Source organism: Apium graveolens, chromosome 1 (genome assembly GCF_009905375.1).
Source record: "Apium graveolens cultivar Ventura chromosome 1, ASM990537v1, whole genome shotgun sequence".
NCBI lineage: Eukaryota > Viridiplantae > Streptophyta > Magnoliopsida > Apiales > Apiaceae > Apium > Apium graveolens.
Genome location: NC_133647.1, coordinates 88,798,585 through 88,825,777, shown reverse-complemented (window position 1 = coordinate 88,825,777; position 27,193 = coordinate 88,798,585).

Below are 27,193 nucleotides of genomic sequence, written 5' to 3'. Positions count from 1 at the left end.
ATTCGATGACCCTGATTTACTGATACAACGCTTATATATATTTTACAAAAGTAAATATCAAACCAGGTTTTGAGTATGTGGACCCTAGCTGTTTCATATACTATAAGGCTGTGTATATTGCGAGTCGGGATATGTACCGTATGGGTAGGTTGTTAGCGAGGATATGTTAAGCATACCTGGTCGTCTAACGTAGGGTGTTTCGACTCTGTAGGTTATAGTCGGAAGGCCCGAGAGTGGCATTGGACTGAAGATAACCTAGTGATCAGTCGACAAGCGCAGCGAGGTTCCAAACAAAGGACCTGAGCGTCAAAGTCCGATCCGGGATAGTCTGATAGTAAGGCGATAAAGCCGAGTGTCCAAGTCAGTCCAAGGTCAATCAGAGATAGTCATAAGCTCTGCAAGGCAATTACCCCTGACCATTCTTTTATGGTTTAGTATATATGAATGAAATGTTATTTTATTTTTGAACAGGAACAGAAACGTTTTAGGTTACGTATCCCCTGTACTTGAAAATGTTGTTTAAAATTATGTTTTGGGGAAAAGTAACTTCTGAAAATACCTATCTCTAAAGTGTGATTAAAAATGGAAAAGAGGTTTTGAATAGTGTGATATGACATAATTGGTTTTGAAAAAGAGATAGGTAAAAGTGATTTTGAAAACAGGATAAAACGATCAGATATGGGATACGTTGGGGCCAGAGTGGGCCTATTGAGGTGGCGTAAGAGGCTAATTCAGTTGCGCGTACTGTATAATTGATTAGTCCAGCAGGTCAGAGACCTAGCTAGTCTATGAGTTCCGGAACAGGTGAATGAGATGGCAGTTGGAGCCGTCTGGTATTGATAGCCTGATCAGCTGTCTTCACATATCTGCTACGTATTTGATTTGGTTTTGTGTGATTCCCGTAAGGGCATGAGTTGTTGATATAACGGATTTGGAAATGAAACTGGCATGCTAGAATTATTCTCTGGTATTTATGCACAGCACACTACTGATGTTATTGTTTTGCAGAGCATGCTAGTTTTGAATATCCAGTTTAGGAATGTTTACTTGTTTTCTAAGCAAGTTGTGAATTCTATTCCTATAACTGCTTTACTTTAAACTGTTTTACTCGTAATTCATATAGCGGTACTGCTGAGCAAACAATTGCTCACCCTTGCAGAATGTTTTATATATGTATTGCAGATGCCTAGAAGATTCTGGCGCGATAGTCAGGGCAGAGTTCCAGCTCCTTTCGTGTCAGGCTCCTCTGAGGTAGTTGGGTTGGACCAAATATGGTCTATCGAGTTGCTGTATTAAGATAGTGGTCAGGATTGTATAAGGTAAAATGGATTGTGATATTTGTGTAGCCTAAATCATACTTAAACCTGGAAAAGGTCTTGGTAAAGGGGTCATAGATATGCATTATTAATGATTTGATTTTTATCATTGTTGTTGGTGACGTCAACTTCTGACCCCGGGGTTGAGGCCGTCACAAGTCCAGACTCCGAGAGATGGCTAGAGGCCATGAAATCTGAAATGGAATCCATGTATCAAAATAAAGTATGGACTTTAGTTGATCCACCTGAAGGGGTAAAACCTATAGGATGCAAGTGGGTTTTCAAGAAGAAAACTGACATGGATGATAAAGTACAGACCTATAAAGCGCGACTGATGGAAAAATGTTTTAAACAAGTTCATGGTATAGACTATGATGAGACCTTTTCACCAGTTGCTATGGTCAAGTCCATTAGGATTTTGCTTGCAATAGATGCTTATTACGACTATGAGATTTGGCAAATGGATGTCAAAACCACTTTCTTAAATGGGAGCCTTGAAGAGGATGTAAACATGATACAACCTGAGGGTTTTGTCCGTCCCAAGTTTGCTAAGATGGTTTGTAAATTGCTTCGATCTATTTATGGATTGAAGCAAGCCTCAAGGAGATGGAATCGTCATTTTGATGAAACAGTCAAAGAATTTGGCTTTATTCAAAATGAAGATGAACCATGTGTTTACAAGAAGGTTAGTGGGAGACATGTGGCATTCCTAGTACTATATGTACAATGACATATTACTAATAGGGAATGACATACCTTCTCTACTGGCTGTTAAGACTTGGTTGGGAAATAGTTTCTCGATGAAGGACTTAGGTGATGCTACGTATATATTGGGGATCAAGATCAATAGAGACAGATCAAGGAAATTAATCGGCCTAAGTCAGAGTACATACATTGACAAAGTATGGCATCGTTTTGGGATGTAAGAGGCAAAAAGAGGATATGTCCCAATGTCTCTTGGGATATTCATCTCAAAACACAACTGCCCTAAATCATTAGATGATAAGGGCCGTATGAGCAAAGTTCCATATGCTTCGGCAATTAGATCTATAATGTATGCGATGATATGTACTCGTACTGATGTTTCGTATGCCTTGAGCATGTCGAGCAGATACCACTCTAATCCTGGTGAGGGTTACTGGACAGCTGTCAAGAATATTCTTAAGTACTTGACAAGGACTAAAGATTCATTCTTGGTGTATGGAGGAGATGAAAAGCTGGTTGTAAAGGGTTACACTGACGCAGCTTTCAGACAGACAGAGACGATTCAGTATCTCAGTCAGGTTTTGTGTTTTGCCTTAATTGTGTGCTGTAAGCTAGAAGAGTTCAAAGCAAGAGACAGTAACTGATTCTACAATGGAAGGTGAGTATATTGCTCCCAGTGAAGCAGCCAAAGAGGCTGTTTGGATACGGAAATTCATAACGGGACTTGGTGTGGTTCCATCGATCACAGATCCAGTTGATCTTTACTGTGATAATAATGGAGCCATCACGCAGGCTAAAGAACCAAGGTCCCATTCCCGGGAAAATCATATACTTGGGAGATATCACCTCCTTCGAGAGATTAATGAAAGAGGAGAAATACATATATGTAAAGTACATACTGATGATAATGTTACAGACTCACTGACTAAGGCTTTGTCGCAACACAAGCACGAAGGTCATACTAGTTCCATGGGTATTAGATACATGGGAGATTGGCTCTAGTGCAAGTGGGAGATTGTTAGTGTTTGTGCCCTAGATACAACACTATTATGTTTATATTATGAAACATTTGGAATATAAATTATGATTATATGGATTATTCTTTAGTAATTTATTATATCTTTATTTTCTTCGATAAGATGTTAGATTAATAAATGTCCTTGGAATATGATGTGTAAATCTATATCTCTAAGTACGTGACTTAGAAATGAGATTATGAGAATAGTATTGATATTCCTAAAGGTCCCTAGTCAAGTATTATTGTTAAGGGATGATAATAAATACATTGAGACTAGTGTGTTTGTTGGTTGATGATCACATCTCATTGATCATAAGTATGGTGATACTAAAGTCAAAACACTGGCACATGTATTAATTACATGTTGTTGGATTGACCCGTTGTGAGATACTACATGTTTATAGTGTCATAAGTTAATCTCACAGTGATAATGATGTATTGGTCCTTTGACCTGAAATTATTATATTTTTATACGAGAATTAATATAATTTGATACTATTAAAGTTAACCTTGATAGGTAATAATAAAAGTAGACATTGGGTACATTATGAATCGTATGAGAAATATGAATGATCTAGATGTGATTTAGCCCTCCTTTATTAAAGGAGTGATGTTATTGGCCTCTTGATTGAGTAAGACTATAAAATGCATGGCCGTGCTCAAATACTGATTTGTTTAATAGTTTACTCATTGATAAAGGAAAGAAGGATTGAACGTTAACAGAGGATGACACAATGCATGCCTCGAGTTTAATCTATAATATAAGGCTAAAGGGATTATATTACATTGTACATTATTCACGAAAGGTTTAATTGATCACCAATTTACTTATTATTACTTGGGTAACAATGATGTATTACTATATGCCGCTCATTTTTTATGATTTTAAATTAGATTTAATATTATTGCCAACATAATAATAACCTAAAGGGTCGCACAAAGAATGATTGGAGGATTATTTAATTTAAATTCGGATTTAAATTAAATGTAAGTAATTTGAATTATTTGTTATTAATTAAGTGTGATTTAATTAATTATATAAATAGGATATTCGAATTTAATATTAAATCCGAAATTAAGTTATTGGATGATTAAGTGAGACTTATTAATACAATAATTAGAATTTTGAATTTAATAATAATAATAACTCTAAAATTCAGTTTAGGGTTGGAGGCCCAATAGCTCTTGCCTATATAATATCTTTTTCTAATAGAATTAGGGTTACACATTTTATTTGATAAAATATAAACCCTAGCAGCTTGAAGAGAGATAGAGAGAGTAAGAAGGTGGCTTCAAGAACATGCTAGTACACACCCATCCTCTGGGCGATCATTCGTGTGGATACCTTCAAGGAGTAGATCATTACAGCGACGGGCTACGTGGTGATCATTCAAGGCATCCATATTTCCATTAACGTAAAGCTTCTTAAGGTAAACATATTGAACTACGAATTAAATATTGTTTTTCACATGGATCATGCGGAGGGTTTCGATTTTTAAGATTTAAATTTACGTTTTTCGTTGCGTTTATGTGCTAAAAACCCTTCACTGGATAGACCCAATTTGACGTTCTATATGTCTGTTATATCATAAGTAATTCTCACAGTGATAAAAATGTAATGATCCTTAGACTTGAAATCATTATATTTCTATACTATGATTAACATACTTTGATTATATTAAAAGTTTCTTTTGACTGGGTAATGATACAAGTGGACTTCGGGTATATTATGAATCGTAGGAGAACTATGAATGATCTAGAAAGGATTTAACCCTCCTATTTTTTGGAGTGATATTATTGGCCTCTTGTGTGAGCTAGACTATGAAATGTGTGGCACCGCACTCAAATGTTTATTTGAAATGATAGTCTACTCATTGATCAAGGAAAGCTGGATTAAACCATGAAGAGGATGACACATCACATGCCTCGAGTTCAATCTATAATATATGGTTAAATTGATTATATTACATTGAACATTATTCACGAAGGTTTAATCGGATCACCAATTTAATAATTTTTACTTGGGTAACAATGATATATTACTAGATTCCGCTCATTGTTTAAAATTTTAAAATGATATATTAAATTTATTGCCAACGTAATAATAACCTAAAGGGTCGCACAAAGATAGCTTGGTGGAATATTTAATATAAATTCGTATTGGAATTAAATAAATATTTCTGAATTATTTATTATTGAATAAGTTGGACATAATTAATAGAATAAATTAAATTTGAATTTATTATTATTAAATTAGAAATTTAGTTGTTTTATAATTAAGTGTGACTTAATTAGACAATAAGTTGAAGTTTCAGATTTAATAAAATTCTAATGATGGATTAAGGTTAGAACTCATTTTTCTCTCTCAAATGTAATCTCTTTTTGGCTGATTTATCAAGCCATGTTTTTATAACAAAACTCTAGCAGAGAGAGGGAGAAAGAGAGAAGAAAAATGAATTCGATTCACGTTGCTAGTACACGCCTCCTCCAATCAAGCTTTCGTGTAAATACCTCTATGGCGTAGATCGCTCAAGGCGTGATACAGTGTGATCGGTTAAACCAAGGACCTCCATAATCATCTTTTACATAAATCTTCTTTAAGTTAAACATCTAAACTACGAGTTAAATATCAGTTTTCACATGGATCCTGCCGTAGGTTTCGATTTTATTCTGATTTTTCTTGTTTTTTATTAAGTTTTCACGGCATTTTATACCTCAAAACCCAACAATGGTTTTAATTTGTTTTTGTGTTCACTGATTTTGATGATAATATCATGTATACAATATCCCATGACTGTTATATAAGTGATTTGTATATTATGCATGTGTTGATAATCTGCCATGATAAGTATTATGATATTATGCTTGTCTTGATGATCTACCATGATAAATATGATGATATTATATATGTTGATGATATGCCATGATAAGTATTATGATATAATGAATGTAACTCGATTGCTTCTTGTAAGTTCATTATATTTGTCTTTTATATCTCATTTATGTAATGTACTTGAAGACTAGAAGGAGTACATTGAAGGTGATCTAAGGAAGATATAAAGGAAGCAAATAAAGAAAGAAGACATGTGATGTAATAGATAGTTTTATTTATTTACGTAACCACCTTAGATTGACCTTAATCTTTATCATGAGCTTGATGAAGATTACATAGGATGAGGCCATAACCAACCACGTTTACTTAACTGCACTTTACATATATTATAATCATCTAATGAATGTATGTGTAGAGTAGTTGATATGATGCATGATTAATTAGATTAATCATGTATGTATATGATAAAACACTCATGCCATGCCTGCTAAACAAGATAAATTTTGTGATAATTCAAGAATTTTAAAATGAACAAACGATTATAAGATTTTCGTGTTTAAGAAACACGAAATAAAATATGAATTTTCTTTATTTCTGATGTGGGACAATTTTCTTAAAAGTGGGTTCATTAAACCGGTAAGGTTTTGGGTTTTAAGAGAGACCATTGTGACTCACTCACTACCAGAAAATCAAACCATTGACGAATATTGATTTCAAGTAATTTATTCAAGGAAAAATTGGGAATATCTTTATGATAAGATCATGATCGTTTTACTATTAACAAAAGACTAAAGTTAATATTAAGTTGTTTAGATGCCTTCGAATATGTCCAACGCGTTAACCCCTAGATCAATAATGAGTGGATTCGCTAGAGCGAAGTACTCCTATCTATCGTGGGAGATGCGTTGAAGTATATTGATATTTTTTTACTATTGGGTTAGACTTAACTAAGTTACCATAATAGGATTCTGAACTAAAAGGCGTGGTGTTTGGCGAGATTTATTAGATAAATATGAATAAATATTTAATGATCATATGTAGATCTCTTCACTGTATGTATTTTAATATTGTAGATATCAAATGGCAAAGAACTTAAATAACTTCTTTGTGTAATCAGTCCTTGAGAAGGATAAGCTGACATGAACATACTTCCTTGATTGGAAAAGGAACTTGAGGATTGTCCTCAGGCAGGAGCGAAAGCTCCATATTATTGGTTTTCCTTGCCCTGAACCTCTTCCTGAAGCTGCAACGTGTGTTCAACAGACTACTTATCAGAAGTATATAGATGATGACACGAATGTCACCTTTCTGAGCCTAGCGACTATAAGTACCGGGCTTCAGAATCAACACAAGCATATGGATGTTTATGTCATGATTGATCACCTTAAATGTATGTTTAAAGGACAGGCTCGTCAAGAGAGGTTTGATATAAGCAAAGCTTTGTATGCATATAAACAGGGTGATCGTGATCCAGTTGGACCGCATGTTCTGAATATAATTGGATATATGGAGTACCTTGCTACTCTAGGTTCCGCGATTAATCTAGAAGCCCAGATAGATCTGATCTTGTACTCTTGAACAACAACTATTCTCAGTTTATAATGAATTACAACATGAACGATATAGACAAGACACCTACCAAATTGTTGGTTATGTTAAAAAGTGATGAGACCAACATTCAGAAGGCGTCCCCTGCTCCCATAATGATGATGAACAAGGGGAGTGCCAAAGGGAAATTTAAATGGAAAGGCAAAAAGAGGATGAGATCCAAATCTACTGATGCTCCTAAAACTGCTCTCAAACAGGTTTTGAAGTCTAGAGGTGGTGTTGCAAGGGGTGATACTTGTCACTATTTTTAAAGGATCTGAAGAAGAAGGTTGTTGGTGTGGCGCCCTCCAAACCCGGGTCAGAAGTTTGGGGTCCACACACATACACCTTATTTATAACCTGCTTATAACAATAATAAAGATAATAATACTATGTTGTGACCCTACTTACCAACTACCATAGATCGTAACAGGTCAAAGTATGCACACAAACAACACACACACTTATATTATAAACGCCCAAATCCCAACTATTTAAACTTACAATTGAAACATTATTACAACCTTCACAAACTTAAACTATTCCAAAAGCCTTTAGCTAGATTATTCCGATCAGCCTAGAATCCTAGCTCTCGCACTGGATTGGGGATCCTCGCTACCAACTGATTCCTTCTTAACTGGAAAAGAATATAAACAAAATTGCACAAATGAGCTAACTAGCTCAGCAAGTCACATTGACAATACTGAGAATAAACAATGACCAAGTGAAATGATTTGAGGTGTCAAGTGAACAATGGATAATGATTCAGAATTGGATATTAAATTTTTATTTTAAAAACCAAGGTTAGGCTGCTGATCACTCACGTACTAACCCCGAGCAAGGCACACAGCTCTGCTCTAATTACTGGATCCAAGGCACACATTGGCCTAACTTGACCACCAATCTGGTCTGACCACGAATCTGGTCCACATTTTCATAAAATAATCCAATTCTATCAGAATAATAGAATAAACAATGTAAAGCAATAAACAGAATTATAAACAACATTGGATTTCCAATCATGAGATGGTTTCAACCTTCACAAGGAAACAATATGGCAATTATAAAGAATGACTGTCAGCTGGTGAAAGAATTGGATAACAAAAGAATCAAAGTTTCAAGGTTAAAAGGATTTGGTCTTTCAATGCATCAGGTACATTGGTTGAGTATATAAACAATTTTGGATCAGTGTTTGGTATTTAGTTCGTATGTATTTGTGGAGTAGTATCGTACATTTGTGGTTTGTATTCGGGTATTCAATAATCAATGGTTCGAAAAAGAATAAGGTTTACGGCTCAAAGATCAATAACTGGAATCAAGGTTTAGGGTTCAGTGCTTCAAAGCACTTGCAATATAAAACAGAACTATTAATTATCCATAATATATCTTAAGAAAGTTCAGAACACTTGCCTGGTATTAGCTTGCTATAATTTACCAACTTCCAATCACAATCTCTTACTCCTCGACTACTTGTTTTCCTTTCCTACGCCTGGCCTCTTCTGCTCACATAGCATATTCTGGAAAGAGGAATCCTAAATTTGCAAATTCTGGAAAGTTCATGGACTGAACTTCATCTTCTTCTACAGGGGCTAAAGTGCAATTTTGCACCCCCGTCGCCGGAAAATGTAATGCCTCGCCGGAGAACACGGTTCCGGCATCCTCACACCACCACCACCTCCAGATATCATCTACTACTCACGAGGAACATAACCCAACAATCAAATCAGTCTAATAACCCCAGAGTTGGCCGGAAATTGGCCGAGAAGATAGCCAGTTCCGGCGAATTTTGTTTGCTTCGATTCGAGCAAACCAAGAATCGTCAGTTGTTATAATATATATGAATCGATTGCAAATTCAATAAGGAACACAATACAATCAACAAAATCATCTAATAACCCCTGGAACAAAAAGCCCCAAATTTCAATTCAGAACATTTATACGGGTTACAAACCCTAATTTTGAAATTCGAAAATTAAACTCAATTTTGAACATGTTATTGAACTCCAAATCAGTCATATAATATATCAAAATCATCAGGAAGAAAAGCACTACAACATACAATCATCAAATCATCCAAACAATCACTCGAACAAAAATTCATAATTTAAATCAAATTAATTCGAAAATAAATAAAAATATAGAAAATAAACCTTGATTTCTGTAGTTCTGAAACTTGAAGAATCTGAAAGTATTTCTTAAACCCTTCATTTTGGTTACTCGAGCTTTCCAAACAAAGATCAATAACACCTTGATTTGTTGGTTTGATTCTCAGGAGGCTTTATGAATATAAGTATTTTCTCTGGAAAATTATGTAATTACTATTTGCAAATGATTTTCGGTATAAAATAAAATACGGTAAAGGCTATTTATAATTACGGAAAATTAGTACCCCGTTGGATCATTCCGGATATAAAATAGTACGTTTATTTATGAAAATAGATCCAAAGTTGTACCGGTTTTCGGGATAATTATCCAAATCTGTACAATTTATACTCCGGTCTTGGTCTCAGCGCCTGATTACACGTATTACGAGGTGATAATTATAATAGTTTAATAAAAAGATCCCGTTTATCAAAAATACGAGTTTTATTGATTTACCGAAATAAATTTTGTATCGAAAATATTGCGCCGGGACCCGCACAGGTTAAACCGTACGTCGGATCGAAAAAGTCAAAACACGGAAAATGCTGGGAATGCTGCAATTAGGTTAGGAAGGAGTTCTCGGAAGAGTTTCGGGTTATAAAAATGTAAAAACGGGTGAAGTCGGTTGGTTCCCGATTATATAAAATAGTTTATAAATACTCGGAAATAGAATTTATTAAATCCATAGATTTTTTATAAAATCATAAATCAACATAAAAATAAATAGGAAGATATGACAATTATCTATATTTTATTTTGGACATAAAAATTAAAATACTAAATTTATATTATTTTTAATCACCCAAACACATATACCACTTAACAAATAATTCACAGAATACATACTAAACATGCATAATAATTATTTATTAACCAAAATAATTACACGATGTATCCCAGATATTACAGTTGGCGCTTCCGTTTCAGGCATTTATATTATAGAAGTTAATTTGTCTACTTATACTTTATTGGATTTAGATAATGGATGTGGTTCTTACATTTGTATAAATGTTCAAGAACTACGTGAAAGTAGGATATTTGCAAAAGGAGAGATCAACCAACATGTTGGGAATGAAGCAAAGGTTGCTGCTTTGGCTGTAAGAACTTATCATTTATCGTTGCCCACTGGGCTTATTTTAGAACTTGAAAATTGTTTTATGTGCCTGCAATTTGCAGAAACATTATTTCGGTCTCTTGTTTTGGACAAGAAAGGTTTTTCATTTTTAATTAAGAACAATAGTTGTTCATTTTCTTTGAATAATGTTACCTATGGGGTTGCAAGTTTATTTAATGGTTTATATGTTTTTGATCTTGACACTACTGTCTATAATGTAAATAGTAAAAAACATATTAAGATGATTGACTCAAATTAAACGTACCTATGGCATTGTCGTTTAGGCCACATAAATGAGAAATGTATTTCCAAGTTACATCAAGATAGTTACTTGGATAAGTTTAATTTTAAATCATATGAAGAATGCAAATCATGTCTCATTGGAAAAATTCCTAAAGCCTCTTTTACTGGATAAGAGGAAAGGACCACCGACCACTTGGGACTTATACATAGTGATGTATGTGGTCCAATGCTTACGATGGCAAGAGGTGGCTTTTACTACTTTATTACGTTACTGATGACTTCAGTAGATATGGATATGTGTATCTTTTGAAGAACAAATCCGATTCCTTTGGAAAGTTCAAAGAATAGAAGGTTGAAGTAGAAAAGCAAACACAGGAAAGTATAAAAGTTCTACGTTCAGATCATAGAGGAGAATACTTAATCCTCGAGTTTAAAGGTTTCCTGAAGGAGTTTGGTATCGTACCACAACTTACTCTTCCTGGAACGCCTCAATAGAACAGAGTTTCAAAGAAGAGAAATTATACCTTGTTGGACATGGTGCGATCGATAATGAGTCTAACAGATCTTCCAATACATTTCTGGGATTACGCTCTAGGATCGGCTGCAGATACACTAAACCGAGTTCCAACTAAATCGGTTCAAAAGACTCCATATGAGATATGGACTGAGAAACCTTATTCCATGTCATTTATGAAAGTATGAGGATGCGAAGCATTTGATAAATGCTTGGTCTCTGACAAGAAAGGACCAAAATCAGATAAATGTTATTTTGTGGGATATCCTCAAGAAACAGAAGGGTATAGTTTCTATAATCCTACTCAAAACAAAGTGTTTGTTGCTCAGACCGCTATATTTCTTGAAAAAGAGTTAATTTCCAAGTAAAATTGTGGGAAGACTACAGATTTCGATGAAGATCGAGATGTACAAAATAAAATTGAACCAGAGTTGGAAAGTGAGATGGATATACATCAAGATGTTCATGTTTCATAAATACAGGTTGTTCATATATCTAATAGAGTTCATCATGAGCCAAAGATATATTATGGATTTATTTTGACTTAAGATGATGATGTGATGCTCATAAAAAATGATGAGCCTCTAACCGCCCAAGAAGTTATGAATAGTCCAAACTCCGAGAGATGGCCAGAGGCCATGAAATCCGAGATTGAATTCATGTATTAAATTAAAGTATGGACTTTAGTTGATCCACCCGAATGGGTAAAAACTATAGGGTGAAAGTGGGTCTTCAAGAAGAAAACTGACATGGATGGTAAAGTATAGACCTATAAGGCACGACTACTGGCAAATGGTTCCAAACATATTCACTGTATAGACTTTGATGAGAGTTTTTCACCAGTTGATATTGTCAAGTCCATCAGGATTTTGCTAACAATGGTTGCATACCATGACTATGAGATTTAGAAAATAGATGTCAAAACCGCTTTCTTAAATGAAAGCCTTGAAGAGGATGTATATATGATACCACTTGAGGGTTTTGTCTATTCAAAGTTTGCTAAGATGGTCTGTAATTTGCTTCGATCTATTTATGGATTAAAGCAAGCCTTAAGGAGATGGAATCGTCATTTTGATGAAGCAGTCAAAGAGTTTGGCTTTATTTTAAAAAGAAGATGAACCATGTGTTTACAAGAAGGCTAGTGGGATCCATGTGGCATTCCTAGTACTATATATAGATGACATACTCCTAATAGGGAATGAAAAAGCTTCTTTATAGGCTGTTAAGACTTGGTTGGGAAGTAGTTTCTCGATGAAGAACTTAGGCTATGCTACCTATATATTCAGGATCAAGATCTATAGAGATAGATCAAGGAGATTAATCGGCCTAAGTCAGAGTACGTACATTGACAAAGTATTACATCATTTTGGGATGTAAGAGGAAAAAATGGGATATGTCCCACTGTCTAATGGGATATTCATCTCAAAAGATAACTACCCTAAATCATTAGATGATAAGTGTCGTATGAGCAAAGTTTCATATGCCTCGGAAAGTGGATGTATAATATATGAAATGAAATGTACTTCTCCTGATATTTCATATTATTTGAGCATGACGAGCAGATACAAGTCTAATCAGGGTGAGGGTCACTAGACAACTCTCAAGAATATTCTTAAGTACTTAAAGAGGACTAACGATTCATTCTTGGTGTATGGAGGAGATGAGAAGCTAGTTTTAAAAGTTTACACTGACGATAGCTTGCAGATAGACAGAGACGATTCAGTATATTGGTCAGGTTCTGTGTTTTGTCTTAATGGAGGTGTTGTAAGTTGGAAGAGTTCAAAGCAACATACAGTAGCTGATTCTACAATGGAATACGATTATATTACTTCCAGTGAAGTAGCCTTCCATCGATCGCATATCCAATTGATCTCTATTGCGATAACAATGGAGCTATTATGCAGGCTCAGGAACCAAGGCCCCATTCCCGGGAAAAGCATATATATAGAAGATATCACCTTCTTTGAGTGATTAATGAAAAAAGAGATATACATATATACAAAGTGCATACTGATGATAATATTGCAGACCTACTAACTAAGGCTTGGTCACAGCAGAAGCATGACGGTCATACTAGTTCCATGGGTATTAGATATATGGGTGATTGGATTTAGTGCAAGCTGGAGATTGTTCGTGTTTGTGCCCTAGAGACAACACTATTATGTTTTAATGACATTTGGATTATTAATGTTTATGTTCTATCAGTTATTCTCTTTAAAATTTATTATGTCTTAATTTACTGTGATATAAATATTAGATTAATAAATCTCCTTGGAATTTATTATGAATTCTATATCTCTAAGTACGTGACTTAGAAATGAGATTATAAGAATTGTATCTATATTCCTAAATGTCCCTAGTCTAATATTATTATTAAGGGACAATAATAATACATTAAGACTAGTGTGTTGTTCACTGATGATCCTTTCTCATTGATCATAGATATAGTGATACTGAGGTCGAACACACAGGCACATGTAAATTAACATGGTGCTAGATAGACCTAATGTGACATTCTATATATTTGTTGTGTCTTAAGTAATTCTCACAGTGATAATTATGTAATGGTCCTTAGACTTGAAATCATTATATTTCTATATAATGATTAATATGCTCTGATTACCTTAAAAATTGCCTTTGACCGGGTAATGACAAAAGTGGACTTCCTATATATTATGAATCGTATGAGAAATATAAATGATCTAGAAAGGATTTAACCCTCCTATTTTTGGAGTGATGTGATATCTTGTATTTTTCAGAATTATTATTATTATTACTATTTTAATATTTTTATGTGATTTTCTGATTTGGAAGGAGTAAAATGGTGGATATTTTATTTTTGTTTGATGAGTTCGTGTTATTAAATGGTAATATGGTAATTTTTAAGTGTTGTATCGATCCTTGTTAATTTCTGAAAATATTTACTTAAATGTATTATTTATAAAAGTTTATTTGAAAGCCGATCATTTTATTGATATCGGTAAATTGAGTTCATTTTGTAATATTAGCGAGTGAGTGGATATTGTGTCAGCTATGTCTTGTATATAATATTAATTATATGTGGCATAGTTGTGATTGAGGATTATTTGTATTTTAAATTACTGAGTCGTATTATTTTGTTTTTTCGTTAAAAGTGATTTTATTGAAAATTTAATTTCATAAATATTGAAATTATTTTTATGGATTTAATTCAATGACTATTTTTTGGAATTTATAAAATTTAGAAAATTAATATTTCGTCAATTATTTATCCCTAAATAATTTTCTCATTGTATTTAAGTGTAAATTTAGTACTAATTCAAGGATGTTACAAAAATTATGAAACTTATGTTTTATTAGTATTTAAATATTTCGAGAATTTTAAAATAATTTCTGAAATTTTTTTCGGATTATATTTACCCGCACATTTGTTCGGTAAATTCTAAAATACGGGTCTAATGCAAGTTTTACAATTGCGGGATAAAAAAATCGGGCATTCGAAAAATCGTAGTACCTGTTATGACCAGTATTTCTAAATCTTATATATATAATTGTGTGTTTATAATTGAGATTTAAATTGTGTAGAATTATAAATGTGGGTGATTATTGTGTTGAGTGCCTATAAATTAAGTGTTTAATGTATTAATATATATATATATAATTTTTGAAAGGAGAATCTTATTATTTAGTATTTTTAAATGATAATCAAAAGTATTCATTTTATATGAAAAATCGATTTTAAAAATCTTTTAACAACAAATTTTTAAATCTTATATCATTAAATTTCTAAAATCATAAGCTATTTTATGATATATATTTTGTGATTTATGGAAGTGCATTTATATTAATATAAATTGTTTTACATGAATTAGTTGAATTTTAATTTGCAATTTACTTAGTTGCCCATGCTGCATTTTGATCCCAATACAAGTTAAGGGCAAACTTGGAAATTCCAACCCCACTAACTCCCACTTTATTAGCCAAATTACTTATATATCCTTGCATGCAAAATGGCACAAGCTTGCTAGAAGGTTGTTTTTGTCAAGTTCCAACTCCACTCACATTTTAGTCAAATCAAACTATAAAAACAAATACAAGTTGTCATAATCACTCCACTCCACACTCCACCCTCACCTCTCTTCTCCCTCCTCCCTCTCCTCTCTCTCTCTCTCGGCCATCCCTCTCTCTCTCGGCCATCCCTCTTTCTCTCGGCTCCTTCCTTAGACGAAGCCCCCACCCCCCTTTCTTCTTCATTTTCATTCAAACATTTATCTTCCATCAAAGTAATCTTACTTCCTATATCTTGTTCATATATAATCCAAAGAGTTTAGGGTGAAAAGTTTATGTTTTAATCTTGCATGGTAGTGTTTTGTTCAAGGCAAAGTGAACACCCTTGATTCTTGTGAATCTTAGGCCTTCACCATGAGATATATTATCATAGGGTTGAGAATGGCGAGAAATGGGTGTGTTACATTCATGTAAATGTTGTTTTCTTGAGGTTTAGAGTGAGATTTTACCATGTCATTGTAATGCACTTTGAGGCCCAAGTCACCAGAAGCTAGTACAAGGGCTATACTTTAGATTTCAGGTATTTTTTAGAGGTTTGTAGGTTGTTTGGTTAGGTGAACGAGTGAAAACACCAAATATGTCCAGCAGGGGACAATTTTGCAACAACTTGGAAATGAGGAGTTTTGACCATGTCATGGGTAGACCCTCACTAGGCCTTGGTTGGCCTTAGTTAGAGGGAGTGTCAGAGGTGTTTTTTCCAGCCATATTTTATAGGAGTTGAGTTAGAATCATGTGTCACAAGTTAGGGAAAACAGGACACTTTTCTGTCTAGAAAATAGGGGAACCATGGACTTTAAGCTTAGGACTAGGGAGGCCCAAGCTAGGCCCTTGAGCCACACCGAGTTTGGGAGTTGCCTTATGATCAGAAGAGTCTAGTGTAAAAGTTTGGAAGGTAAACTTGAAGTGTAAGGGTGTTAATTGTACCCAAAAACCCATTGGTGTCATTCTGAAATCACTATAATGAGCACATTAACTTCACATTTAGTTTTAGAGCACTTATAAGGTGATTGTAAATATGTGTGTGTATATAGGCCTAAGTGCCAAACTGGTTAATTTTGGTTTATAACTAGGTTGAGTTGGTGAGAATATATTATAATGGGGTTATTATTATTTTGTGTAGGCTCACGAGACGAGGGTAAACTTGCCATTAAAAGTCGAGTAAAGCTCCCAGTTGCTCCCACCTGGCAGTCAAGTCAAGCCTTTCTCAAGGCAAGTGTTTCAACCTACCTTTTTTTTACACTGCAAGTGTGTGTGTTAGCCCAGCTTTTATATATGTTGCGAGTATTCTAATTCACCTTGATATATATGTATACATGATCCAAGTGGTTTCAAATCTATCTTTCGTATTATATGCAATTGCCATGAACCCTCGAGTATTTATTGCAAGTAGTTTCTTTACTTAAAGATTTCTATGCAAGTGATTCAAAAGTCATACCATGCTAGTATACCAAAGTAACTGTGATGTTGAACCCTGTGCAAGTTATACTCAGTAACCTTATCTTGATACCTAAAAGTCAGTTATTCCTTAAAGTTGTTCATGATTGCTTGATAACCCTATTCTTACCCCTAAAACATGATACCCTGTTATACTTTGAATTGATGCTCACCTTCTTTATATTTTAATACCTATGTGTTATCTGGAACCATTACCTTGAATCTAGTTTGACTTAGTTCCTTTATACTATCCAACAACCCTGTTAAACCTCATTGTCAAATTCCTTGTGAATAGAAACTTTGTGATTCCATTTGATAAGGTATCAGTCTATTTGATCATGGCATTAAAGTTGATCTAGAACCCTTGATAAAGATGTTCATTATTTAATAATTTAACCGTCATTTGGCATCAATTCAATTTTAATAATAAAACTTAAAAAGTGGATTTTCAGTTCCAAAGGGGGACAAATATTTTCTTGAAATAGTGGATCTGGACTGAGACGCAAGTCCTTTCCGCTCTTAATTTGTAGGCTTAAAGGTTTCCTAGGGATCCCATTAATGTTCTAGAACCCAACGAGGTTCGGGATTACTTCGCGGCTGATCAGCGGCTGTAATCCGTAGCGTCATAAAATGGTTTCTGATAAAAAAATTGTTTTGAAATGTTTTATTATAAGAAAAAGATGCCATCACCCTGAAAGTTTATCTCTTGATACTATATTGTTGAATCTATCATTCCCATTGTTATTCTTTTATTCTTGTTTATGTATATTATAGCACTTGTTGAGCATTTGGCTCACTACTTGCTTTACCCTGATATTACAGCTAGCAGATATGGTTAGATTCATGCAGACAGAGCGTAAGACTTGTGATGCCGATTCGTATGTTCGAGCTCAGGTAGATTTGTGATCGTTTTGTGTGAGGAATCGAAATGAAAATCAGGTTGTAATAGTTAATAGTGTTGGGCTGTTCCAAACCCTAAACTGTAAGATCTTGGATTATGATGTATTTATTTCCTTTTGTTAACTATTGTAATAATTCGTATAGTGTCTTTTGTTAAATTTGGGGTGTGACAGGTTTTGGTATCAGAGCTACGGTTTAGAGTCCCTGGACAGCCCAAATAGGTTATATATGTATATAGGTTCATAGAATATTATACGAGAGTGTAGGTATAGGTTATTCGAGTCACCCGCTAATAATTCTCTTATATATATATCTATGCATTGTTTGGCAGCAAAGGGCGCATTCCTCATCATCCTCTGAACCATCCGACACAATTGCTTTCTCCGTGTATGCTGAGTTGAGGCGCGAGTTCGACAGGCTTCAGGGCAAGTATGACTGATTGTTAGGTCGATTGAAGAACGTGTATCCAGATAGCCGGAATTATAGAGGGAAGCCTAAGGAGCAGATGACTGTGAGACTTGAGACTTTGGTTCAGTACGTCAACACTAAGCTTGATGAGATGCCATCACACCGAGACCGTACCAGCCAGTATAATATCCAGATGGTTGCGGACGAGCTCCAGTGTATTGTAAAGACGCTTCATGAGGAGAAGACTACCGTACCCCGTTCTGACGAAGTGGAGCCTTAGTTCTTTCCATTATCTACTTCTCATGTCATTGTATTGTTGGACTTTGTAGAATTCCCTGTTGTTTTCCTTTAAATAATCATGTTATCTCTAGATTCAGACTCTATTCCGATCTTGATGTACCTTGACCTTAATTTCGATAACTATGCACTATCGTTCTATTTGTTTTCAATTGTTCTTATGCCTTTATATGCATCGCCCTTATTGTTTAATTTGAAACCCGATCGTATATATGAATATAATGACTTGTGACACCCTAACCTTGAAATTATCTGTATTGGTCAGACTTGTTTTGATATAACTTTTATTTCAGGATCATGCCACCTAAGAAGAAGAACTTGACAACAACTTCTACTACAGATCCTAATATTCTTCGACTTCTGGAAACCTTACAACAATAAAGAACTCTTCAACAACAATTCGAAAACCAAGATAACCATGAACCACACCAACCACCTGATCCACCAGTACCACCTCGACAAATTGTCACTTTCAAAGCTTTTCAGAATGTGAATCCACGTGCATTTCATGATACCACTGATCCGGTAATAGTTAACACATGGATTAGGGAAATGGAAAGAGCTTTTGAATTGGTTCAGTTAGGAGAAGATCAAAAGACGCCATATGCTACTTATTTTCTGAAAGGGGAAGTCATCTATTGGTGGGATTCAGTAAGAGCTATGGAAGCAAATCAGCCGGTTTCTTAGGAAAGGTTTAAGAGGCTATTCCAGGAAAAGTATTTCCATAAGTACATGTAGAATCAGATAGAGCTTAAATTTCTTGAATTGAAGCAAGGAAGTATGTCTGTATTGGAGTACGAGAAGAAGTTTACTGAGCTGTCAAGGTTTGTGACGAAGGATACCAACACTGAGGAAGAGAAAGCAAAGAGATTCAAACAAGGATTAGAACCTTGGATCAGAGATAGAGTGGCTATGTTTGAGCTTGATACTTATGCTGGAGTAGTACAGAAAGCTACTTTGATTGAGAGTAATGGGATACAGTCAAGGAAAGAAAAGGATAACAAGAAGAGAAAGGTTCCATTTTTATGAAGAGAAGTCTGAAGCCGAAAGCTCACAAACAGGAGTGTGAAAAGGATTGGATTCCACAAGGGTGGAAATTTTTAGAAGAAGGGAAATTTGAATAAGAGACAAGATCCTAAGGGGAACAACCATCCAAGCCAAGGACAAGTTGGAGAAAATAGATTTCAGAGACCAGAATGCAAGCATTGTGGAAAAAGACATCCAGGAGTGTGTAATAAGCTGAACATGACATGCTACAGATGCAACCAGAAGGGGAACTTGGATAACGAGTGTAAGATACCGAAGCTGGGAGTTACATGCTATAAGTGTGGAAAGACTGGACACATAGCTAGGGAATACAAGTCAACTGGACCATTCAAGGCTTTAATGAACGTGGAAAGTACTAGTGCAAACATGCCAGCTGAGGTATTTGCATTACCTCCACCATCTACAACAACTCCGCAAGCAACAACAAGGACATTTGATTTAAAGATAAAGGACGCTGTTCAGAATTCTGAGGTGATAACAGGTACAGTTTTAATGAATAATGTTGAAGCTAAGTTATTGGTTGATTCTGGAGCTACTAGATCTTTTATATCAGAAACTTTTGTTGATAAACTTAAATATGATAAAATGACTTTGAATGAGGTAATAGATATAGTAATTGCAAATCAAGAGAAGATTCCTGTGAGTCAATTCTGTCCTAAGTGTGAGATTGATATTTCGGGACATAAATTTTCAGCGGACTTGATACTTTTCAAGTTAGGGGAGTTTGACAATAATCTTAGGCATGGATTGGTTAGGAGAGAATAACGCTCAGATAAATTGTAAATCCAAGAAAGTGTATTTAAAGATGGAGAATGGAGAGAAAGTAATATTTAAGGGTTAGAGGCAAGAGCGACTGTTTCTTATAATCGACCAGGCTAAGAAATTTCTTAGGAAAGGTTGCGAATTATTCCTAGCCTATATAGTAGATTCAGAAAGAGAAAGCCTCGGCATGGAAGATATTCCCGTAGTTAGTGAATTTCCAGATGAACTACCAGGTTTACTGCCCGATCGACAAATTGAGTTTGAGATTAACCTTGCTCTAGGCACGGAACCAGTTTCGAAGGCACCATATAGAATGGCACCAGCAGAAATGAAAGAGTTGGCGAACCAGCTACTGGAATTTTTGGACCAAGAAGTGATACGGCCAAGTACGTCACCATGGGGAGCACCTGTTCAGTTTGTAAAGAAGAAGGATGGAAGCATGAGGTTATGTATAGACTATAGGGAGTTGAATAAAATGACGATTAAGAACCGTTACCCGCTACCAAGGATAGATGATTTATTTGATCAGCTGAAAGGAGCTAAGTGCTTTTCCAAGATTGATTTAAGATCAGGATACCATCAATTGAAGATCAAAGAATACAACATCCCGAAGATAGCATTCAGGACAAGATACAAATAATATGAATTCTTAGTAATGCCTTTTGGGTTGACTAATGCTCCTCTAACATTTATGGATTTGATGAATCGGGTATTTAAAAAGTATTTGGACAAGTTTATAGTGGTATTCATTGATGATATTCTTATATATTCAAAGTCAGAAGAAGAACACATGCATCATCTATGGATAGCACTGGAGATACTCCGACAAGAGAAGTTGTATGCCAAGTTTTCTAAGTGTGAGTTCTGGTTAAAGAAAGTTCAATTTTTGGGACATGTTATTGGAAGTGAAGGAGTCAAAGTGGATCCAGCAAAGATTGAGGCAATTATAAGTTTGGAGAGACCAAAGACACATACGGAAGTATGAAGTTTTCTAGGATTGGAGGGATATTATAGAAGGTTTGTTAAAGATTTCTGGAAAATCGCCACACCATTGACTAAGTTGACTAGGGAGAATCAGAAACTTGAATGGAGTGCAGAATGTGAAGATAGTTTTCAGGAATTGAAGCAGAGGTTGGTTACAACTCCGGTATTAGTATTACCAGACAATCAAGGAGACTTTGTGATTTTCAGTAATGCCTCACATAAAGGTCTGGGTTGTGTGCTAATGCAAAACAACAAGGTGATTGCATATGCATCAAGACAGCTAAAACCACATGAATTGAAGTATCCTACACATGACTTGGAATTAGCAGCTATAGTATTTTTATTTAAGATTTGGAGACATTACCTTTACGGAGAAAGGTGTGAGATCTACACGGATCACAAGAGTTTGAAGTATATTTTCACTCAGAAGGAGCTCAACATAAGGAAAAGTAGATGGTTGGAATTGATTAAGGACTATGATTGCTCGATAAATTATCATTCGGGAAAAGCGAATGTGGTAGCTGATGCTTTGAGTAGGAAGGAGAGGTTCAATATGGTAGCAATACCAAAGGAATTATCTGAAGAAATTAAGAGATTTGAATTAGAACTTTGTGATTGCAGAAAAGTTGAAGAGATTTGTCATACTATGACTCTTCAGCCAACATTCTTGGAAAAGATAAAGAAATATCAGGAAGAAGTGATGAAACAGGAGAATAATCAACTGACCGGAGAAGAAATTTGTACTCAAATGGATGAACAAGGTATATTAAGGTGTTCCTCAAGAATTTGGATTCCTCATGTGACTAAATTGAAGAATGAGATATTGCAAGAAGCTCACAACTCTAGATTTTCAATCCATCCGAAAAGCACCAAGATGTACCAGGACTTGAAGCAGAACTTTTGGTGGCCAAATATGAAGTGAGGAGTAGTAGAATGGGTTGCAAAGTGCTATACTTGTCAGAAAGTGAAGGTAGAACATCAAAGACCAAGCGGATATATTCAGCCCTTAAAGATTCCAGAATGGAAGTGGGAAAACATTGCCATGGACTTTATAGTAGGATTACCACGAACGAAATCTGGACATGACGATGTATGGGTTATAGTTGATCGTCTTACGAAGTCGGCATATTTTCTTCCAATTAATGAGAAGTCTTTATTGGATAGATTGGTCCATCTGTATGTGTGTGAAATTGTATTACGATATGGCGTGCCCGTATCGATAGTTTCAGACAGAGATCCCCAATTTAACTCAAGATTCTGGAAGCAATTTCAAGAAAGTCTTGGCACAAAGTTAAACATGAGCACGTCGTATCATCCGCAGACTGATGGTCAAAGCGAAAGGACAATTCAAACAATCGAAGATATGTTGTGCAGTTGTGCGATTGATTTTACGGGAAGTTGGGATGACCATCTGCCATTGGTAGAATTCTCCTATAACAACAACTATCACACCAGTATTGGCATGCCACCATATACGGACGGAAGTGCAGATCACCAACTGGTTGGGATGAAGTGGGAGAAGGAAAAATTCTAGGCCCGGAATTGGTACAACAAATGCACGAGACAGTCAAATTGATTCAGAAGAGATTATTTGCTGCTCAAGATAGGAAAAGAAAGTATACAAACCCGACATGTGAGGATATCAGATTCCTAGTAGGTGAAGCCGCATTGCTGAAAGTATCACCGAGGAAAGGATTTTCTAGATTTGGCAAGAAAGGGAAGTTAGCACTTAGATATATTGGTCCTTTTGAAGTTTTGATTCAAGTGGGAAAGGTGGCCTATGAATTAGCTTTGCTGCCTCAGTATCAGCATGTGCATAATGTGTTTCATGTGTCATTGCTTAAGAAGTATAATCCTGATGACAACCATGTGATAGAGTATGAACCTATAGAGATTCAGGAAGACCTGTCATTTATGGAGCAACCTATCAAAATACTCGACTGGAAAGAAAAGAGTCTTAGAAATAAGTTGGTCAAGTTGGTAAGAGTACTTTGGAGAAATCCCAAGGTTGAAGAGTCAACGTAGGAACTAGAGTCGGATATGCGTAGCCGGTATCCTCACTTATTCTCCTAGATTCTGAGGACAGAATCCTTTAAGGGGGAGAGGATGTTACGACCGGTATTTCTAAATCTTATATATATAATTGTGTGTTTATAAATGAGATTTAAATTGTGTGGAATTATAAATGTGGGTGATTATTGTGTTGAGTGCCTATAAATTAAGTGTTTAATGTATTAGTATATATATATATAATTTTCGAAAGGAGAATCTTATTATTTAGTATTTTTAAATGATAATCAAAAGTATTCATTTTATATGAAAAATCGATTTTAAAAATCTTTTAACAACAAATTTTCAAATCTTATATCATTAAATTTCTAAAATCATACGCTATTTTATGATATATATTTTGTGATTTATGGAAGTGCATTTATATTTATATAAATTGTTTTACATAAATTAGTTGAATTTTAATTTGCAATTTACTTAGTTTCCCATGCATGCATTTTGATCCCAATACAAGTTAAGGGAAAACTTGGAAATTCCAACCCCACTAACTCCCACTTTATTAGCCAAATTACTTATATATCCTTGCATACAAAATGGCACAAGCTTGCTCGAAAGTTGTTTTTGTCAATTTCTAACTCCACTCACATTTTAGTCAAATCAAACCATAAAAATAAATACAAGTTGTCATAATTACTCCACTCCACACTCCACCCTCACCTCACTTCTCCCTCATCCCTCTCCTCTCCCTCCTAGCCATCCCTCTCTCTCTCGGCTCCTTCCTTAGCCGAAGCCCCCACCCCCCCTTTCTTCTTCATTTTCATACAAACATTCATCTTCCATCAAAGTAATCTTACTTCCTATATCTTGTTCATATATAATCCAAAGAGTTTAAGGTGAAAAGTTTAAGTTTTAATCTTGCATGGTAGTGTTTTCTTAAACTCAAAGTGAACACCCTTGATTCTTGTGAATCTAAGGCCTTCACCATGAGATATATTATCATAGGGTTGAGAATGGCTAGATATGGGTGTGCTACACTCATGCAAATATTATTTTCACCCTAATCCATTCGGCCATGACTTCTTAGGAGCTGAATGGATGGTGTTTTGCTCCCTTGTTGATTTTTGAATGTTTATATGATAATAGCTTGGTTGTGGAAATAAAAACTTGATAAAACTCTTTGCATGCTAAGTGATCATATAGTTATGGTTAATGCTAGGCTTGCATATTTATTTTATGATGAAATTATTTTGGAAACCATATTGTTTTTGGCTTGTAAATTCGAAAGCATGCAGGCATAGGTTCAACTCATGATTTTCGGAAGTTCTTGATCATTTGGATTGATTTTTGTTAATGATCTCTAATTTCAGTTGAGTTAAGATATTAACTATGATTTGTACTCCTTGTTATGTGATTTTAATTCATATATATATGAAGGATTTAAGTTTGTAAGGCATATGTCATAGCCTATTTGTTTATTCGAGGATTTAACTCAACTCAAATAAGAATATAACAAGTAAATAGTGGATCTACCGTCAAAGAGATCTCATAAAGTAACATCTGTCAAAGGATTCAGAAACAAGGTTCATCTACAGACTTGAGGAATTAATTCACTTGAAGAAGTTCAAGAAATTGTTCAAGCCTCAATGATATAAATCAAGATTGTGGATTTAATCAAGTGACAGAGATCTCGTCAGGGTATCAATTAATTACAGGGGTTTAATCTGAAATTAAAGTCAAGACATGAAGAAACGTCATGGAAGTTAGTCACTCATGAACCAGACAGTACATCGAGTGTCAACATTGAAGTGGTGGAATTGATTCATAATTCTCAGTGATTTTCAGAAGATTTTCAGAAGAATGGTTGCTGCTCATGATTAGTATTAATTCTCTATTAATTAATTAAGTCATATAATTTAATTAAGAAAATAAATTATATCTGCAAAGATTAATTTATTTATTAATTGAATTAATTGATTAATTAATTCATAATTAATATTAAGAATTTTCAGAAGTTTAATTGGATTAAAAACAGACTTAAAATCAGCAAGACAATTGAAAATGAACTAGCATGAGAATCTGGATTGTCATGCCAAGTCATTTCAATAGTCATACCGAAAGTTCTACTGGGAAGGAGATTGTCTTGCTAGTTCAACTGATTGTCATACCGAAAGTCATTGTAGTTCAATCAGATTGTCTTGCTAGTACAATCAATAGTCCTACCGACTGTCTTGCTGAGCTCAGGATTGTCTTGCTAGTTCAATGAGAGTCTGTTGATTGATTTAAAAAGAATAGAAGCAGCATACCTTTATTATCATCCAACAACCATGAACACAGAAAGAAAAGCAGCCGCATAAAACATTTTATTTTTCATATGCTAAATTCAAGATCACATTTCTAGTTTGTAAAGTTAAATCCAATCAACTAGAAATCATTCTCTTGTTCTTGTGTAACTATCTAGCGGATCAAAATCCCTAGAACTTAATCTCAAATTGCGTTTAGCATTTGAATCTTTTTATTGCAAAAATAGAAAAAGTCCATGTCGAATTTATTCTAGATTTGTGATAATTAATTTGAGATTAATTCCTTGTAATCGATATCGTTGTTGTAACACCTTTCAAGTTTAATAATATTCTTATTTAACTTGAATTTTGTTTCAATTTTTATTCCGCATTTTATTCAATTATTTGGTACTGTTTGTATTCAACCCCCCCCCCTTCGACAAACACATTGGGACCTAACAATTGGTATCAGAGCCTTCTGATTAACGAACAAATCAAGATCCTAGACTTTTGTGATTTTTCAACTCCTTGAATTTTTATTTATTCAAAAATTCATAATGACTTCACAAAAAGTTGGAACCGTTAAAATTCCACTATTTGATAAAGAAAATTACATCATGTGGAAGAAGAAGATGCTATTATTTTTACAAGTTGCAAATCCCAAATATTTGAACTTGTTAAAGAAGGGTCCAAAAACTCCGATGGTTATTGAACAAGAGGTGATAGAAGATGATGTTGTGATTACCAAAGCTAGAACCTATCCAAAAGAGCCTGAAGATTTTACTCCTGCTGAAAAGGAAGAAGCCTCCTTGGATGCCAGCCTTCAATTAATATTAATTGATTTCCTTGATCCCTTGATGAACAGACATGTGATGAACTGTAAAAATTCTAAACACATGTGGGAAACTATTGAGGTGATTAATGAAGGCACAGAGGAAGTTAGGGAGAACAAGTTGGAGATCCTAACCTCTGAGTATGAATATTTTAAATCAAATCCAGGAGAAGGAATTTCTGAAGTGTTTGAGAGGTACAATGCATTGATCAATAACTTGAACATAAATGGAAAATATTATTCAATCAGGGAGGTCAACAAAAAGTTCCTTTTAACACTGCCAACTCATCTTGAATATAGAATCACTACCATTAGAGAAGCTAGAGATCTGAGTGAGATTTCTTTGGATAGACTCTATGGTGTGTTGAAAACCTATGAGTTGGAGCATATTCAGCAGAAGGAAGTCTACGGGAAAGATAGAATGGTCAGCACATCTACTGCTCTTATAGCTGAAGGTCAACAACAACAACAATCTCAACACTTGGTGAGAATGGTACAGTTTTCCAAGGCTGAGGAAAATGTGATAATAGCAGAATATGATCCTCCTACTACAAATCAATCCAGTGATGATTTTTATTCCTTGGAAGAGCTGGAGCAATTGGAAGATGAGTCAATGGCCCAAATTGTCAAGAGATTCTCCAATGTTAGATTCAAGAGAAATCCCAAGTTCAAGTACAAGTCCAACTACAACATATTACAGACAGGTGGCTCTTCATCCTCT